Source organism: Lolium perenne, chromosome 1 (genome assembly GCF_019359855.2).
Source record: "Lolium perenne isolate Kyuss_39 chromosome 1, Kyuss_2.0, whole genome shotgun sequence".
NCBI classification, from domain to species: Eukaryota; Viridiplantae; Streptophyta; class Magnoliopsida; order Poales; family Poaceae; genus Lolium; species Lolium perenne.
Window position 1 is genome coordinate 34,045,203 of NC_067244.2, and position 9,813 is coordinate 34,055,015.

Sequence of the window (9,813 nt, forward strand, 5' to 3'; positions counted from 1 at the left end):
CTGAGATCGAGTTCACAGGAAGAACACCAAGCACGATATCAGGTGCCCTTTTAGCTTGGACAGCTGTGACATTGTTCACCCATACACTTCTCGTACCAGGCTTATTGTTATAGTTGAAAGCCTTTGACGGTTGTAGAGACTTGTTCTGATAGCAGTTGCGTGGAGTGTGTCCTGTATCACCACACTTGAAGCAAACTTTTGCAGAAGGGCGAGGACCCATTGGTCTTGTCAGAACTTCATAACTAGGCCTTTGTTGAGCATCAACACGGTGACTTTGCTTAGCTTGACTGCCAGACCTTTGATGAACTTGAGAGCCCCTTGGAACACCAACAGGGGTGGGTGGGCGGGAAACAAAACCACTCGGTTCAGGCATGTAGGTGGGTTGTGCAGGAGTAGCATAAGGAACCCAAATCCTACGTTTCCGAGGAGGCATAGCAGTTGCTGAGGAAGAAGCTGCTTCACGAGAGCGCTTACGAGACTCTTCTAACACTGCACGACCATACTCTTCTTGGAGCGCTGTGTTAACGAGCTCCTCGAAGGTATTGCACTTGACCAAGAGTATAGCATACTTGATCTCTGGGTTCAGGCCTTTGCGAAACATGGCTTGCTTTTTGGCATCCGTAGATACCTCATCTCCAGCATAACGAGACAGTTTTAAGAAAGCATCTCTATAAGCCGACAAGATGTTGCCGCCTTGAGACAAATTGCGAACTCTTCTCGCTTTCTCTCTATGATCTTGTCGGGGATGTGATGACGCTTGAAGAGCATTGAAACTCATCCTGTGTAATGATTGCATCCGGTGCTTTCATCGTGAGATGATTGTCCCACCATGCGAGTGAAACTCCACGAAGAAGATATGTCACATAAGGAACACGGTCCTCATCAGCCACATGTGTCACACTGATAGTCTAGTTCATCTCGCGAAACCAATCATCAGCATCAATTGGCTCTGCGGTGACATCAAAAGTGCGCGGGTTGAGCTGGAGAAACTCCTGAATAGTGACACGTGCATTGCCACCATTGATTCTGTCCTGGTTTAGCTGCATCTGATTTAGGACTTGCGCCATTTTAACCAGAGCTTGGTCCATTTCAGGTGGAGTATCATCTTCACCACTCTCCATTCTGAGTAAGGACACCAAGGTTAGCACAATCATGGATAATAAAAACCCAATATTAGTGCTTAACGAGAACTTTAGAAGATAACAAGAGACATGACATAGCTATCATCAATGTACAAGAATTCAAGCACACGAGAGCTAGCCCTAGCATGTAGAAGGTTAGAGGATAGCAACAAGAATACTTCACATATCTCGCAAGATAGTGATATGTAGCTATACAGAATTTTTGCATTAACAAGTGTCAATATCTTGGGTCGTGTTGACACTAGTTATGCATATTGGAGGAGAACAACAAGGTATAAGCTTGACGAAACAACTCCGGAGAAGGAAGGTTGATGTATGCACCGGAACAAAGAAGTGGTCGAGATAGCACCGGAACAACAGAAGAGCATGTTGGCATGAAAATACCAACATTGCAAAGGAACATATTATATGGTGGAGATTGACAAAGGATGATAATGAAGCAACCATAGTACAGAAAATTTTCAAAAATACATTTTTCCCTATGGCACTATGGTTTCCCCGAACACGTCCAAACCTAGGTGAAACAAGATAAGAATAGAGTAAAACCGTTACACTTCCTTACCAAAGGGTGGGTGGGTGGGATAAGTAAAAGGAATTCCTACTCTCGCGCATAAAATTTTCCTATGTAGCTACTAAAATATGAGTTTCTAGACACAACTTCGTCCGCTGCAAGGGCTCCTAAAGGCAATCCTGCTCTGATACCAAGTCTGTAAGCCCCAGGAGTAGGGAAAACCTAAGAGCGCGCGGTTATGAGGATTTATCTGTATGAGGTCACTACAAGGGACCGTGAGGTCGCCTCGCATTCCCAAGCTTATGGGTAGGCCAAGCAGAGGTCGACACGCCCATACACAATACCAACCTCATAGGCTCACGATTAGATTTCCCAGGCCTGAGTGCTACACCTTCCTGTGCACTTCAAACATACACGCACGGTGCACAGGGTACAAGGGTGGAATACAGATTTCATATCACAACATGACCATCTATGACACAAAAGATGGAAATAAAGGTTCATATATAGCAACGCTCTACTGAGCAAGATACAAATGACACGCAGAGGACACATGTCCCATCATTACATCATACATAAGATAGCAAATAGTCTGGGTACAGACAAGATCCAAATGGGACTAAGAGTCCTGAAGATAACCAAGCAGGATTCCATAACCAACAAGCCACAGGCTGCTGCCTTAGGAACGATCCTGCTACGCAACGAAGTCGTCGTCCGTGAACTCGACAAAGCAGCCTCCTGCGTACTGCTCATCATCTGGCGTACCTGTTTGTCGAAAAGCGGGTTCCGGAAAAAGAGGGAGAAAAACGAGGGTAAGTACCAATGGCACGTACTTGCGAGACAAGACCAGCTATGCTCGCTGGTGGGCGGTATAAACTTCACCCGGCTATATGTGGAGTTTAGCGGCAGCAAAGCAACTAACCAATACAGACACGCCACAACATTCGTCTATTAGAGAAGGTGAGAGAGCGCATAATCTAACAATTCTATACTCTGGAATCAAAACCCAGCCAATGCGATCCCCCTTCGCCAAGAGGTATTGCAAAGGCACACACACTTTTGAAAGAGTTTTATTAGCAAATTATTAACAACAGGAAATAAGGTGTAAGTTGTTCTATGATCGAGTTAAACATCTCCAAGTCGTCCATAACCGCGTACACGGCTTATCGATAAGATCTCACCCTGCAGGGATGCACTACTGTACCCATACACGCATGTCCGACTCCACAAGCAAGGGTTTTGAGAAAACTTGCCAGTGAAACCTCGCATCACAACCCCTCCCTTCACCACAGACCAAGTCCAAGAAGCCACCTATCTAGGTTAAATCCGTCTCAGAGCCCGATCGGAACTCCGACGCGGACCTAGCTGTTGCGAGAACGGCTAAGAAGGATCAGAGCCCACTAGAGGATGACCTCTTAACAATGCGGACCGCGCCTACGAGCGTGCAAGAGACAACGGGGTTACAAGGCACTCACGGCTTCCCCAAAAGTACATCATATCATCTGACCACAACGAAACAAGCTTGCACGCCCGAGAGAAACAAAACGTTACAAATCTATTTGTGGCACTTGGACAGTGGAAGCGATCCTAATAGGTCGAGGGCCCAGTGAAACCTCCCACGTGTGGTTAGTGCGCTCAGTCTTGGATCAGAAAACAAGAACTCGTCCTAATTATAAAGGTGGACACAAGTGAGCCATGGTAAAACCAAAATATACAGCTGACCCACCGATGCCTCTTCTTATCCATTTTAATATTAACATTAGGGTGAGCCATGATTATCTCCAACAACAGATATAGCAAGTAAAACAACTACCCAACAAGATATGCCGAACATTTCGAGATATCAACAAAACCCTAAACTCGCCTACGACTCGCAAAGCTGGCAAACAACAAACATCAGGTAGGGCAAGGAGGTGTAACTCGGATCATATAGGGTAACATGTGGAATAGGACACGTGACACAACAGAATCGCAACATAGGGATAGCAATAGATCAAAAGAGCAGGAAAAAGTAAAATAGGTGAAGGGGTGGGCTCGCCTGTCAAATCGGAAGAGGAAACACGAACGCGATCTTCAGGGGTGATGTAGAGGAACTCCTTCTCGAACTGCTCGGTGTCGGTGTCTACTCGGGAAGAAGCAAATAGCACATACATGGAATTTAAGAACACAATCAATACAAAGAATGCAATGCGCAATATGATGCATGAGGTGCAAGGGTTTCTCACATAGCAAATTAAGTGGGGTGCTCGAATTAGCAATGAAATAATAGGACACCCACACATAACATTTAGTTCTTGTTGCAAATTTTAATTAGGACGAAACAGGTCAGGGGGCTATGATGCATGACAATATGATATTTGAATTCCTCTCATTTTTATGATGCATTTAGATATAAAGTTTGTGCAATTTGAAGTTGTAGAATTAAAGTTATGAATTATTTAAGTTTACACTTTTAATAATCCAATTTAAAGACTTGTCAGATTACAATTGCTCAAAAGTTGAAATAAACTTTTTATTTGGAAAGTTCACAGAATTCTGAACAGGATGGATAAAAAGTGTGTATGACTTGGATTTGGGAAAGTGCAGTTTTAAAACATTTGAAAACTAGGCAGGGTCAAAAATATTGATGAACAACAGTTTTTGCAAAAAGGGGTCTTTAATCCTGCGCAAGCCAGGATTTGAACTCAGGCCGAGCGGGGCAAGGATCAGAGGTGGTGACAGTGTGCTGTTGTTCCGTGACTAACACTAAACGGGATGCATACAAAGTAAAGTGTGTGCACAGGTTAACTGAAGAATGAGACAGTTGCAACTGAAACAGAACAGCTGCTGGCAGCAACTTTGGACGATGATGGAGACCGAATTGGGCGCTTCTATGTGTGTACATGACATAGTTGACCAAGAGGGGTGTACCCTGATTCGAATGGGACTGATTTGGGTGAAAACGGTGCACGGTAGTGACGGGGAGACTCGCCGGAAAACAGGTCAGCGACACGGTCGACGAACAGCAAAAACTGCAAACAGTTTTCGGGTGGAACTTTGAATGATGATGGCGTCGGCTATACTGCACGGTTTTGGATGATTCAAAAACCTGGTATCTAATGGAGACCGTTTCGTCCCTGCCCGCTCCCGCGAGCGGCAGGGCGAAACCCTAGCCGCCGCCTCCTCCTCCCACCCTCCTCCCCCTCCTCCCTCCCTCGCCGCCGCCGCGAAGCGTCGCGGGCAAAGCCCGGGCGCCGGCGGCGGCGAGGCCTCTCCTTCCCTCGCGCGGCGGTGGCGGCGCGGGCCGAGGTCGCCGGGGCGCCGTGCTGGTCGGGCGCGGTGGCGCGGCGGCTCGTCCGCGGTGTGGAGGCTCCAGTCTTGGGCGTGCTCGCGGTGGCGGCGTTGCTGCAGCCGTCGGCGGCGACGCGGCAGTGGTCCAGATCGGACTTCGGGGGCCGATTCCGACCCGACGCGGGGCGTGCGCGCCATGGCGGCGCGGCAGTTCGGCGGCGGTCGACGAGGCCGGCAGTGGCCTTCGGCTGCCATGTGCGGGCGGGCAGGGCCCCGGGGCCAAGTGCTTGCCCGCCTCCGTCCCCGGATCCCTAACGCCGGCAGCCAAGGGGGTCGCTTGCCGTCGATCCGGAAGGGGATCTGCCCGCATCTCCGGCCTCCGGAGACCTCTTGGCGGTGAAGACCGGTGCTTTGCGATTCGTAGGGTCGCCTTGCGTGGTTCCCAGGCGGCGGCTCGACGGTGGGTGGCGGCGTCGACCGGAAGGCGGGTGGCGCTCGCCGGTGTTGGCTGGTCTTCTTGGTCGTGTGGACGGCGAGGAGTCGGCGGAAGTCTTGTCGCGGCGTAGTGGTGCCCTGGCGCTTTCTATGTCTGTCCCGTTTATGTCTCCATGGCTCTTCTTCTCGCGCCGAGATCCGGCTCAGATGGTCCTCTGACCGACCGATCCGCATCCGTGCGAGGCGTTCGAGTGGTTTTCCGGGAAACCCTTGGCTGGCTTCGTCAGCCACATCCGCAACGACGACTTCGGTTGCCGTTCTCCTTCTTGAAGGGCGGATGAGGTTACCTTACCTTTCCCTTCCCCTCCACCCCGGGTGAAAACCTAGGCTTTGGTCGAGCGACGACGGCGCTCCGCGTCGTTCTCCTCCTTGGAGGCGCCGCTTTGGGATGAGGGGACGGAGGAGTTGACAGTTTGGAGGCTTGGACGATGGTGCGGTGTGGGCATGGTGTTGGCAAGGTCGGAGGCGCTTCCCAGCAAGTTCAAAGCTTTTTGGGTGCTAAACCACTTCTATGTCTGTTTCTTGGTGGGTCGACACCCTCGAGCACAGGTGAGAGGAAGGGTCCCTCCTCCCGTGACACGGCGAGGTGGTCTCTGAGCCGGTTCTTCATCCTTTTGGCGCTGGTGCTTCTCCTCTTTGCTTGGCCCTTGTCCCTTCCGTCCGTGGCAGTTCTTCGTGGCTTGTGCAAGATGGTGTTTCGATGGCGCGGCTTCACGGAATTCGGCTCCGAGTGCCAATGTGCAGTCTCCTCCACAGCAGAGGTTGGGCAGTCTAGGGACGCAGGTTAATTCCTGCCAATGTCCAAACCTGCACTGGATGTGCGCAGGGGCACTCCAGGACTTGCTGCTGTTGCTTCGGCCCTGCTTGCGGCTCCCGGTGCTTTTAGTTCCTATAGGGCTTTGCTTTTCTTTTAAACTTGTTCAAGTGCGTGTAAGCAACACCGTTGTATCCTAGCCGGTTGAGGGCTTTATTAATTTAAAGTCGGGCCCTTTAGGCCTTTTATCTAAAAAAAAACCAAAACGAAGCCTGTGATGTTGCGCATCTACTGAAGCAAGCGTTCCGTGATGATACAAAGTGGTTCGCCGGAGAGATCGCCGGAAAAACGGTGCCGTGAAACAGAAACTGGGCGTTTTCGGTTTTGGGTGTTTAGCTCGATCTCGTTTCCTACTCCGATTCTTCCTCGAATCAGAGGAGCAGGGACATGCAGGGGAGGGAGATGGTTAGATGCTGCTCACCATGGGTTGCCGGAGAGGTGGAGGAAGCTGAGGAGGGCTGCCGGCGACAGGGAAGAAGATGTGGCCGGGTAGACGTCGAAGGAGGCGAGGACGGTTCTTGCAGCTCTTGGCGTCGTCGGCTCCGTGAAGAGGTGCAGGTCGAGGAGGAGGCGACGTGGACGTGCCCCTGGTGCTCAGGTAAGGTCTAGGCTGGCCATGGCCATGGTGGTGGTGGCCGGCGACGTGTGTTGGGGTTTGTACCGGGGGTAGAGAAGGGTGGCGGCTGGCTTGGTTGGTTGGAGGAGGAAGAGGCTAGGGTTGGTGCAGGGTTGGTGAGGAGGGGATAGTGGTGAGCAGGTGGAGATGCTCACGCTACGGCGTGCTCCTGTACAGGAAGAAAAGACCAGGTGGAGCTGGCTGTTTTGGCTGTTTTTGGCTGGGCTGGTCCGGTTAGAGGTAGGACTAGAGTTGGGCTAGCTTCTTTTTATTTCTTTTATTTATTTTCTTTCTCTGATTTTATTTGACCCATCGGGAAAACAAGTTTGAGTTTGAAAACAAAAGTAGAGAGAAGTGACAAGAATAGTTTCAACATAAATATTTTTATTTGGAAACAAGACAAAATATTTTGAACGTTCCAAAATCATTCTTAAGTTGATTAGTTGCAAAGAAAGATGTTAAAGAGAGGGTTTTAATATTAACCCATATTTACTAGAAAGTTTTGGCATGAACTTTTTGAAAAGTGGTTAAGTGGTAGGATAGGTTTAAGCTTTGGCTTTTCTTGTAACATCACAAGGGATGTAGCAAGAGGAAGAAACAAGAGCGAGAAAGAGAGGACACGCACATAAACATAGCAACAAAACCAAATGCAGTTTTATTAAAACCAAAGGTGACATGATATGACATGCATGATGCAAACATGATGCATAAACATGGTAAGGCAAGGATGGTAGCTCACTTGGGATGTTACACACCGGCTGCATGTTGGACGTGCTAGCGACGTTCTCGTCCCGCTGAAGAGGGTGTTTTCCTAGCGCCCGGACTTGGTGGGCCCGACATCTTCTCCTGCTGCTCCTTTGCCACCATCTGTTGGGCCGGCCATCATCACCTCGACGCTTCCAGCGGTGCGATCGGTACGCGACCCGCAGGCAGCTGCTGGCCTTGGTGGATCCGGCACCACCAACACCACAGATGGGTACCGGGGCTCCGACACGGTGCCGAGGTAGACACGGTGCGAGCCGAAGTGGACGATGCGGCCGTTCTTGGGGAAGCGATGGCCGTTGGCGAAGCAGTCAGCGTTGTCGTTGACGAAATCCAGCGAGCCGAGGCGCTGCACGAGGCTAGACACCACGCGCTCGCCGGAGGCGGTGAGGAAGCCCGTCCGGATATGAACCCCAGCATGCGCAGCTGCTGGCCCCACAGTGGGCGCCAACTATCGTCGTTGTGATACAACAAATGCCATGGGTAGGCTTATCTTGGGGCCTGATGTACGCAAGGGGATCCATAGGAGAGGAAGGTAAAGGTTGATAACACAAGAACTCAAGGGTCAAGCCCAACCCCGTTGTATGTATTGAAACTCAAGTAAGGAGCTACAGAGCAAGAACTTGGCCTAGGGCCAGAGGTTGACGACGTACGACTTAGTTTAGCCTAGCGCCCCTGTAACTACTCGCTCGATCCTCCTGCACAGGGGTGCCCCTCCTCTCCTTATATAGTGGAGAGGAGGCGTACAAGGGAAGGAACCCTAGGGGTATCTTTGCTTATCTAAGCAACTTTGTAAAGCTTCTTTGGCTCCAGGGGTGATGCTCCCTTCTACATCGATGGTATGGTGACCTCGCTTGGTCGGCCTACGGTACCTTTTTCATCATCCTTCTACTTTGGCTTCAGGGCTTCGTTTAAAGCTGAAGCGCTTAGCTCCTTCATGTCCTTCGGTCCCAGAGGGAATCTTTGACCAGGGTTCCGATATGCTACCGTTGTGGCTATGCCGGATCCAAGTTAATATGACCGGTATAAACCGGACTCTTGTCTTTTTATCCTCGGACTTTAGTTCTCTTGGGTGTTCCTCCGGCTTAGATATCACATGTGGCCCTTACTCCGGCATACCCCTCCTGGTATACCGGATTGTATCATCCAACACTATTAAACCAAGCTTTCACAATCCGGATTATCCTTTAATCCGGTTTACAAGCATCTTATTATGGCCTATTTACCATAGTCTTGAACTACCGGGAGTCATCCCCCCGACAAGTGATGATCTTGTTTGTTTAAGGTAGCATATTTGATATTCAAACTTCATGTCAAATTACTTATTGCTATGCTCTGTTAATTCTTAATACAAGATTGATGAAGTTTCTTTCTTGTGGAGTATAATAGAGATGCGTTGCATCAACTCTATGTTAGGACGTGATGCGCATGTTAATTCTGATCTTACATATACTATTATATGCACCTTCATATCTCATTGATGAATTGCTATTTGTCCACCACAACTTTAAGAGAGAATAGTCAAGTGATCCCATGAACCCGGTCCACTTTTTATCACAAGAAACACTTTTATATTGATTTTAGCTTGTTTTCTATTTCTGCACTAGTTTAATCCGAAAATACAAAATATTTACTTTTCTTATTCGCATCCAAAACATCAAAAATAATCAACCTCTTTAAAAATTTTACTTAGTTATTTTATCTAGTCTAGTACTATTCGCTTTATTTATACTTGTGTTATTTACTTATATGAAACCTTGTGCTTGGAAGCCACACGGTGGAGTTGCGGACTGATGAGCACAGATTGCACACCGTTGGGGAACCCCAAGAGGAAGGTACGATGAACACAGCAGCAAGTTTTCTCTCAGTAAGAAACCAAGGTTTAATCAACCAGTAGGAGAAAGGCGTGACTTCTGAAAGTGTTGCTAGCTGACTATTGGCAGGGTGCACTACCGGCATTAGCAACAACGTGGAACCCGCACACAACACAACCAAAGTAATTTGCCCCAACTTTCAGTGAGGTTGTCAATCTCACCGGTTTTGCTGAACACAAAGGATTTGACGTATAGTGTGGAAAGATGTTTGCAGTGGAATTAAAGAGAACAGTGCTTGCAGTACGTAAACAGAACAGGATTACAGTAGATAAATTTATCAGTGTAAAAGAAAGGAACGGGGTCCATAGTTCACTAGAGGTGTCTCTCCA

At 49.0% G+C, this 9,813-nt stretch overlaps 1 long non-coding RNA gene across 1 annotated transcript; it reads right to left on the reverse strand.

Moving 5' to 3' along the window:
- Positions 1 to 2,140: 2,140 nt before the first annotated feature.
- Positions 2,141 to 4,735, reverse strand: LOC139836203 (uncharacterized). Its single transcript, XR_011752878.1, has 2 exons — positions 3,692 to 4,735; positions 2,141 to 2,418 (listed from the first exon to the last, which is right to left on the reverse strand). It is a non-coding gene; the product is annotated as an uncharacterized lncRNA (long non-coding RNA).
- Between the last annotated feature and the right edge of the window lie 5,078 nt (positions 4,736 to 9,813).